Genomic DNA, 9,519 nt, shown 5'->3' on the forward strand with positions numbered 1-9,519 from the left:
TGTGTAAAAGTCAAGCTCCTTTCATAGGAATCCTAATTTGTATCTTAACACATTCTGTGACACATTAATAGCTTAGATTGTATTTGCCAGGTAACAGAATTTCTTTTAGTGAAATCCTAATTTCATTACATATATGAAAAAATATATTCTTCTGTATTTATATTAAATTTCTTATGCAGTTAAAATTCTTTCCGAAAAGATTTATTGAATCTGTAGGCTATATTCTGCCTTTCAGTCATGGACCCTACAGAATGATAAATAGTATTTAAGATTCAGGCAGAATGAGTGGAAGAATAAATGTTAATATTGAAACATATGGGCAAACAGGATCTCCTTGAGTGTGTAGCGGCAACAGTTTGGATTTCTGGTACCTCAGTGCCCATGCTGGGAGACAAATTCTGTTGTCTGAGCTATCTCTGTTATGGATCTTTTTTCCCTGCTTTTGACCTGAGGAAGGACATTTGGGAATCTGATAAAAAAATGGAAGGAAAAGTGAAAGGAAGTTCTAAATTGTAGAAAACAAGCGTGCAATTTTGTGTGATGGGATTTGGTTTTATTCTGGATTTGCTCTACCAAAAGGACTGAAAACATCAAGAGATTTTCTCCCTGCAAGCGAATACAACTCAAATTGTCACTAAAGATTTCAGTTAGTGTCCACAGAAGGATCTGGTCCAATATAAAGTCTGAATTTTCAGCTAGTAAAGGTTGAGAGCAGCCAACTTCTGAACCACTCTACAATGACCTGTACCTTAAGAAGAGTGTGGGGTAAATATGAGCAAATTGTGATGATGCTTTGCTTTCTTCTGAGCAGTGTATGTTCTGCTCAGTGTGCTGCTCATCCACCTTGTGAAGATTAGTCTGTGACTCTCTGCTAAGCTCTGAAAGTACACAACAGGCCTTAAATCTAGGGTGAACTACACAGGTCTCCTCTCTCCCCTCTGACACACACAGGCTATGAGAGAACATTTAACAATCTACTTTCACCAGAGCTAATCACTTCTCTCTGCAGGGAAAGTCAGGCAAGTTTCTGTAGCTGTAAGTCAGCGTCGACACCAGCCATCTGGCTCCTCAATCTTTTCTCGTTTAATGGCACTTGCCTTCCATTAATTGTTCCAAGGCCATTTCTATTTTCCATTAGCCCCTGCTCTTAAGCAGATGGTTTGAAACAAATATGTTCAACAACATGAGTAATTTTACAGGCAAGCAATGGCTGAAACTATCAAAGAAAATGCTTGCCTTCACTCTGATGTGGACATTAATATTCCTGTTCCTTTGGACAGGACAGTTTTTCTTGATCTCTTTAGGCTCCTTGTGGCTGTGCTATACCTCCCTGTCATGAGGTCTCTACTTGTCTGTTAGTCTGAATTCTCCGCTTGTTTTTGAATATTATCAGAAGCAAACAAATTCATTACTCAGTGTCTGAACTTGCTTAATTTTTATAGAAACATCAAGCACCCCTTTTCAAGTAATGATGTCTATATGAGCAGAGACAATAGGAAGTGTTCACCTTTAAATGTATTGTCATTTTCAGAGATCAGAAAACAGGGAAATGTTTTCATTTCCTTTTTTTTTTTCCTGCTAAAATTATCACTGTTTTTACCAGCTTTATATACCACTAGTGCTTTTGCTGCAGTTGCTCCTTCATAAACCAAAATGCAGATCAGCTGAAAACATGACATGGTTAAACTGAAGGTAACAAAATTCTTGATGCAGTAGCAGATGGCTAATCAGGCAATATCACTGCAGGAGCAAATTATGTGCCACTGGCATCAGCACCTGTAGCTTTGTACCCAGGCTTTGAATAAGAAATGCCAAGCAGTGTGGCTTTAAGTTTATGTTCTGACTGTAATCACAAGATAGACATCTGCAATTACAGGTTCTGCTTTGAAAATGCAATGCAGTACTCAGGTAAAAAGGTTCGGGTGCAAATTTTGCCACTATAGGTGTGATTTCTTTTTTCTTTTATTTTGGGAAACAGAAGTTGGACTGTAGGACTGGTACGGGGAAGGGAGCAGGAAGATTTTTGTGAATATGTCTGTTATGGTAATTCATGATTCAAAGAGAGCTGGACTTGTTTGCAATGGCTCTGAGAGTATTCATGTGGCCGTGACTCTGCACCTAAGGGTGAACATGGTCTTGCTAAATATGAGAGTGGCTCACAGTAGAAGGCCCACCTAGGCCAGTATTCTCCTCTTCATCCTGTGTGCTACTGATCAGCAGCTGATACTTATATAGGAATAGGAAAAGTGAGAGGAAAGGAGATATTCTTGCAGGGACCAGATGAAAAGCTACAGCACTTCTGTTGTTTACATGCACTGCACTGTCCCGTGTTGAATGAATATAATAATTATTTTTGCTCATTATTATTTCCGTTTCTTTGTCTTCCAAGTTTTGCTGGTATTGTGTTTAACACAACAGGGAAATACACATCAGGATCTGATGAAAATATAATTGTCTTTAGGAAGAGTTCTGTATCCTATTTCTTCATCTAGGTGTGCTGTTGCTTCTTTCTCCTCTGTTGCTAGTCCAGCTGGGATACAGGAATATGCATTGAGTTATTTTCAACAGAGAAGAGACAAATTAATTTTCTGCTACATAAATCCAAATTATTGATGCAGAAAAGTCATTTAAATACTGTCCCCATCTCAGCTGTGGAGGAGGATTGGTTACTGCAAACACAAATATGTCACATTTACTCTCATTAAAAATCCTGTACTTTAGAATACATGTGGGTAAACAGAAGGTAGGAGTTTTCCCAAAGGAAATAAATTAAAATGTGGGCCAGATCAAACTTGTGCATATAGAATCATAGAATGGGTTGGAATGGAAGGGACACTAAAACATAATCTATTTCTGAACCCTTGCAATGGCCAGGAACACATTTCACTACCCCAGCTTGCTCATAGCCCCATCCAACCTGGCCTTGCACTTGGCCTTGTGGAACTTCATGAGGTTCACATAGGCCCAACTCAAGCCTTTTAAAGTCCCTCTGAATGCCCCTTCTCTGTGTGGAATCAACTCTACCACACAGCTTACTGTCACCTGCAAACTTGCTAAGGAATTCCTCAGTCCCATTACCTGTGTTGGAGATGAACATATCAAAGAGCACTGGTCCCAGTATGGACCTTTGAGGAACCCTGTATCTGGTTTCCACCAATAATGCATTGAGCATCGTTTAACTCTTTGGATGAAGCCTTCCAGCTAAGTCCTTATCCATTTAACAGTCCATCCATCAAACCATATCTCTCCAATTTAGAAGTAAGATTGCTGTGGGTTGCCATGTCGAAGGCCTGGCAGAGGTCCAGGTAGATGGCATTCACAGCTCCTCTTCCCCTGCCCACTGATGCTGCCATTCCATTGTCAGGCACCATTCACTCTTTGTGAAGCCCTGTTGGCTTTTTCTAGTCACCTTCCTGTCTTCAGTGTTTCCATTCCATGGTCTCACAGAGTGGAGGCTGACAGGCTGGTAGTTCTTTTTTACTTTTTCTAGAAGATGAGTGGTTTTGCTTTTCCGTTCACCAGGGACTTTGCCTGACTGCTGTCACTTTTCAAATACGGGGGAAAGTGTTTTGGCAACTGTATAATCCTATTCCCTCAGGGCCCTGGCACCCAGGATTCCATGAGCTTCAGGTTCCTCAGGTGGTCTCAAACTGATATTCTCCTATGATGGGAGACAATGGGATCAACCTTTCCTCTTCACAGCCATGGTGAAAGAGAAAAAATATATTACTTGGACAAGCAGTATTTAATTTTGACACTCAAGTTTCATTTTGACACTCTCTGCAAGGTCTTTTCCAGCTCATTACATGCAAATCAGAGCATTCCTTCTTTATCCCATTCCTGGGAAACTCACTATCTGTGTATAATAAAGTTGTACTATAAAAACTGCAATGCATGATGATACAAGGATACAATCACAATGGCATTAAAAAAGTCCTGAAGAGGCAAATTTGTGGGCCAAGATGAGAAAGGTGAAGTTATTTTCAATGGGACACAGAAAACTCTTCTTGAAGACACTTTCATGCCGACAGAGAAGATCACTTGTGTTATAGCTGTTGTTTCCTCCATTTATCCAAAACTGGGCTGGAAAACACTCTTGAGTTAGATGGGTCAGAGAATTAAAAAAAAAAATTAAAAAAATAAAAAGGTATTTATATATTCTCCATATATGTATATACCAAACTGCAGACAAGGTTGTTCTTATGCATGTGGTCTCATCTTCATGTGTCATTGTAGAAGGGCTTGAAGCTTCATCATCAGAATCTTAGAAAACCACCAACCAAACAAGGCAGTGCCCACTCCAGCTCTGATGTCTTTTAACCACTGATATCCACAGTGACTTTTTGCATGTACTTAGAGTCTTGCAGTATGTGTGACATAGTTTGTGTTGCTGAGCACTCTGCTGCTGATCTGCCTAGTTTACCTAGAGATTGGTGAACTGGGCTTATAATGAACATATTTCTTCCTTCAGCAAGGATGAAGACGTCTGTGATGGCTAAGCTGTATTTCTGCAGTGACTGAGATGCATCTCATTATAACATTCTCAGGGATGAGAGATTGCTCGTCTTAAAAAGAAGTGATTCATGGTGTTTTAGAAGCAACTTCTACTCAAATTCCATGCATTTTTAGAAAACTGACACCCTCCTTGTTATGTAGAGGTGTGAAAGTATGGATGCATGCTGATATCATAGCTCTTTCATGAGCCAGAGCAACAGGTGATTGCTCATTTTTGAAGGCTCTCCATCTTTGTTCTATTAGCAGGACACATCTGGTGCTTCCACGAAGGGTTTTCATGTGGAGAGTATTCTTCTTGGTAGCAGCAAGGTCCCACTTTAAATGCTGTTCTGGTTTCGAGCTTTGCTGTTCAAAAAAGGGACGGGATGTGATAAGGGATGACCAATGCATAAATACCTGATGGAGAAGGCGAAGGAAGATGGAGCAAGAGACAGAGATATCCAGTGGCAGGACAAGATGCAATGGGCACAAACTGAAACATAGAAAATTCTGTGTAAAGAAGGAAGTCTGTTATCCTGAGGTTGATTGAACATGGGGACAAGCTGTGCAGAGAGATAGTGCAGTCTCCATCCTTGGAGATCTTAAAAAAAGTAATGGATGAAGTCTTAGGCAACCTTCTTTAGCTGATTCTGCTTTGTGTAGGGGAGGCTGACTACATGACCTCAGAGGTTCCTTCCCACCTCAATTATCCTTTGATTCTGAAGATTCCTTTGATTCTAAAGATGCACTCTTTTTTGCAAATGCAGGTGTTAGGCCTGTATTTAATGCTCTCTGCCTGTCCTATATATATTTCTGGTTTTATTAGATTTGTGTGGCCATGCAGGTATGGTAGATGCATATGTCTATTCTGGTGAATTTTCCAACTCTTTGTACCCACAAGGTACTTTTGATGGTCCTTTGTTGTGATGATAATAGAGTCATTTAAGGTCCTGAAATACCTAACATGAGTGCTTTTAGTTGCCTGCTTCACCGCAAGGCCATTGTAAAGTAGGAACAAGGCCATTGTAAAGTAGGAACAAATATCTTGTGTTTGGCAAATTAGAAATTGTTAAAAGGGTGAACATGATGGCCATGCCCTGAGTTTGCTCTCTCTTTGTGAGTAATACTGATTGAAAGTGATAAATGGCATATGCAGCTGGAGGAAACTCTTTGTGAATAATGACATTTGTCTCTTCCATGAATCAGTGTGCACTGGTGCTCAGTAGGAACAAATATCAAGCTCCACAGTCTCAAAATGCAATTCCAGGTTGGCTGCTCGTAATAATTCCCCTCCAGATGACAGCCTTTAGGACAGAGAATACCATCAATACACGGAGGAACTGAAACTGTTGTCATCTTCAAATCCTTCAAAGGCATTGAATCAGTTGGTGTCAGTCCAGCCAGGTGACCAGAATGGTGTGTCTGTTCATCAGAGATGGTTTTCAGCTTCATCTGGTGCTACAGGAACAGTTTGGAAGCAGCTTTTACTTGTTGTTTGCATTTCAAGTTAAGGAGGCACCATGCTGGCTGGAAGCCAGCACCCTTGTGAGGTGCTAAGGGCATGAGAAAGGAGGGCTCAAGTTAATTCCAGGACGAAACTGCAGCACGTGGGGTTGTTGAGTCCTTGAATATCCATATTTCCACTCCTCTATTTAAGGAGTTTGCTGGGCTCAGCATTATTTTGCAAGTACTGTGAAGGGTGCCTTTTATCTGACATTGCTTTTAGCATGGGAGTGGAGGTAAACTGAGGTCCTTGTGCCATTTGATCTGCACGACACTGCTCACTACCAGAGACACCTACCTTCCAAAGAGGGTCCGTGAAGTACTTACATCTCTTTCTTGACTTTCATCTTCTGTTATAAATGCCTTGTAGCCATGGTTTCATTTCATATAAATCATATATAAATCTTTCAAGAAATGCAAACTGAAATTGTCAGCCCACAGTTTCTCCATTAGAGAAATTAATCTATAGTATCAGATTGACAGTAAGTGAAACTAATTTGTTGGATGTGTAAATTCAGACCAAAAGTTCATTTTGATCAATTGAAAGTTTTCTATTGATTTCAGTACACTTTGGTTCACACCCTTTAAACTGTAGCACACTGATCTAAACATCGGGGCATTCAGGTGTCCATCTAGTGAAAGTAAAACAGAGCAAACCACAGTGTCATTATACATCATCACATAGTTATTTGTTGCTGATCTTGAAAGAACTGATCTGCATTTGCTCAAGATTTTGTATGTAAAAGAGAAATTACATCCCCCAGAAGCTGCTGGCCTGAAAAAAAAAGCTAATAAAAATGATATCCTCTAATGAATGAAAAATAATGAAAATGTAATGAACATTACATGTATACTGCATGGTAAACAACCTTCTCCAAATTATTTTGGAGCGCCTAACTGCATAGAAAGAGGAAGATAGATGTTCTTGCTAACACCCACATATTACTGCACAAAAGACAAAAGAGAGATAAGGTGGAAGACTGTGAATCCTGTACTTTAATTTAGAAGAAGGAAAGGAAAAGACAGGGGGCCATACATCCAAAAGATCTCAAACAAAGGTGGACTCACTGTGAAATATAAAATTTATAAAATTCAGTCGTGATACACAGGAGTTTGACCAGGTCCAAAGAAACCTATTTCAAAATCTTTATCATTGGCAGTAAGATTAATAGGGGTGATGATTTCTATGAATTGCAAAAATTTGTTTTCCTCTGAAATTATCAGCAGTTGGATTTTTATGGCTATGCATTTTATTTGGCACCCATTGAAAACTGATTAATAGAAGTATGGTTTGAGCAAGATAAACCTATCCAAAATCCAAGTGAAACCTGCAGGAAAAAGAGCCAAAAATACTGAGTAAATATTTTACTGAATATTTAAAATATTTCACTCTTCACAAAATTATTTTTTTATTTCCAAAATATTTGAATATGACACTCTTGAAGTGTAACTTTCAATCTTTTGCTTTTAAAATGTTATTCTTCATTAAAAATTATCTTTGTAGAAAACAAAAGAATGTCCAGATAATAAGTAACCCATAAACATAGAAAATAACACCCAGGGTGAGGGTGAGGGGGAGCGAGAAGGCACAAATTTTGCCATATCAGATATTATCAAGTACAAAAACCCTGCAAAGAAAATACTCTGGGCCTAATAGAAAGTCCTTTGAAGTCAGTGGGAGTCTTTTCATTTACTTCAAAGGGCTTTAGATCAGGCCTTATTACAACAGTATAAATAATGCAGTATGAGCACAGAGAATTGGGGCTTGGCACATGGGTGTTATGAAATCTGGAATATTGACTCATTCTACATAAAATCAGTCAAAATAACAATGGTTTAGAAAAAGAAATCACAGACACAATTAATCTAAGTAACAACATTATTAAAGTTGTTAACTTTAGAGTTAATAATCTTGATTGGGCTGTTAACTTTGGTGGTTGCAGTTTAGTAGACAAAGAAAATATTTCATTTTTGACTATCCATAGTTTCCATTCTGCTGCACATATTCTTGGAGAAAAAAAAAAAGTTTGTTTTAAAAAATGGCAGTTTAGGCCAGGTTTTTAAATGCTTATTTTTCTTATGCATTCTACTTGTATATTAGTTTAGCCCTGATTCTCAGATTATTTAATGGGACATTTGTGGAAAAAATTTGATCTTTTACATAAAAATGAATTATAGTGTCATACCATAGAACTGAGCACTTTGTCTATTCTTTTACATTGAATCTTGGTCTTTTTGATGAAATATTTCAAATATCTGTGTTTTCAATCATTACTTCATATTTCTGTTCTGTGCTTCTCCTACTTTTAATAGTAACTTCGTTTACATTTAGCTTTGTTTTCACTATTACATTTCAGTGCTGTGCTATTTTGCCTTCGTATCAACACAAATTCTATCAGCTCATAAAGAAGCTGTGATTAAATAATAACTGAGAGTCTCATGAAGTATTCATTAGTTGTCTGTATGTCAGAGTCACACTGTGGTACTCCCACAGATGATAATTTGAGAGGCATGGAAGGGGGTATAACCTGCACATCACTATCAAATTTAGCAAGTGCAGAGAGAGCAGAATTACAGTTCCTTGATACCTAAACTGTGCCCTGATTCAGCAAAGCATTTGAACCCATGTTTAATCTTGTATGTACACCTTGATTTTATTGAATCACTGAGTAATGCAGATTTAAATTCTCTGATGAATATGGAATAAATATATACTTTAAAACAAAGCATGTGTGTAAAGTTCATTTATTAAGTCAGTTTTCCATGGTGGGCTATCTCCTGGAAGCCCTTTTTTTTTTTTTTTTTTTGTGTTGCATTTTTTGGGTTTTCAGGGGTTTTTGTTTGTTTGTTTGTATGTTTAACCTTCCTACTTTTAATATCAGAATATAAATTATAATAGAGATAAATGCTGTCTAGTTGATTTGTACATGTCTCAAGGGTTTGGTAAAGCAAGTGTGACCTTTATTCTAATTTATGCAGGGAGACTGTCTCAGCTTAGACTGCAATAAAGTTTTCAACCCCTTATGACTCTTTTTATTACCTTTAAAACTCCTTTAGGAACCAAGTCCATGTGCTTCACAAACCCTTCCTCACTGCAGATGCCTCACTGGAAATCAGTTTGGCCTTCTGCTGAGGATGTTTTTGACCACTGTCCCTCAGCATATCCCACTTTGTCTGGGTGGACTTTGATTTCCCCTGAACCTACACACTTCCCAGGGGAAGCACATCCTCCCTTGCAGTGAACTTCAGCACATTTCTGTGGCCACTGGCCTGATACAGATGGTGAGAACCAGCAGCCACACTTCCCAGTGGTACTTCATGAGCCAATGCTGACTTGCTAGAGAGAGGGCACAAAGTAACACATATTTTATATCCCAGCTGACAATTCTGATGCTGCTCCTTCAAATAACTAACTGGATCCACATTTGTCAGTGGGTAATTTAATTTCACTGGGCACATTTCTGCTTAAAATCCCAGAGCTGGGTTGAGTTGCTTAAGAGATGGAAGCACCTGGATGGGTAC

At 38.6% G+C, this 9,519-nt stretch overlaps 1 long non-coding RNA gene across 1 annotated transcript in view; it reads left to right on the forward strand.

Moving 5' to 3' along the window:
- The window catches only part of LOC119700792, a 55,410-nt gene extending 46,715 nt beyond the window's left edge, over positions 1-8,695 (forward strand). The window contains exon 5 of the long non-coding RNA XR_005256880.1: positions 4,472-8,695. This is a non-coding gene — a long non-coding RNA (uncharacterized LOC119700792). The remainder of the gene's footprint in view (positions 1-4,471) is intronic.
- Positions 8,696-9,519: the final 824 nt, after the last annotated feature.

Source organism: Motacilla alba, chromosome 4 (genome assembly GCF_015832195.1).
Source record: "Motacilla alba alba isolate MOTALB_02 chromosome 4, Motacilla_alba_V1.0_pri, whole genome shotgun sequence".
Classification (NCBI taxonomy): Eukaryota; Metazoa; Chordata; class Aves; order Passeriformes; family Motacillidae; genus Motacilla; species Motacilla alba.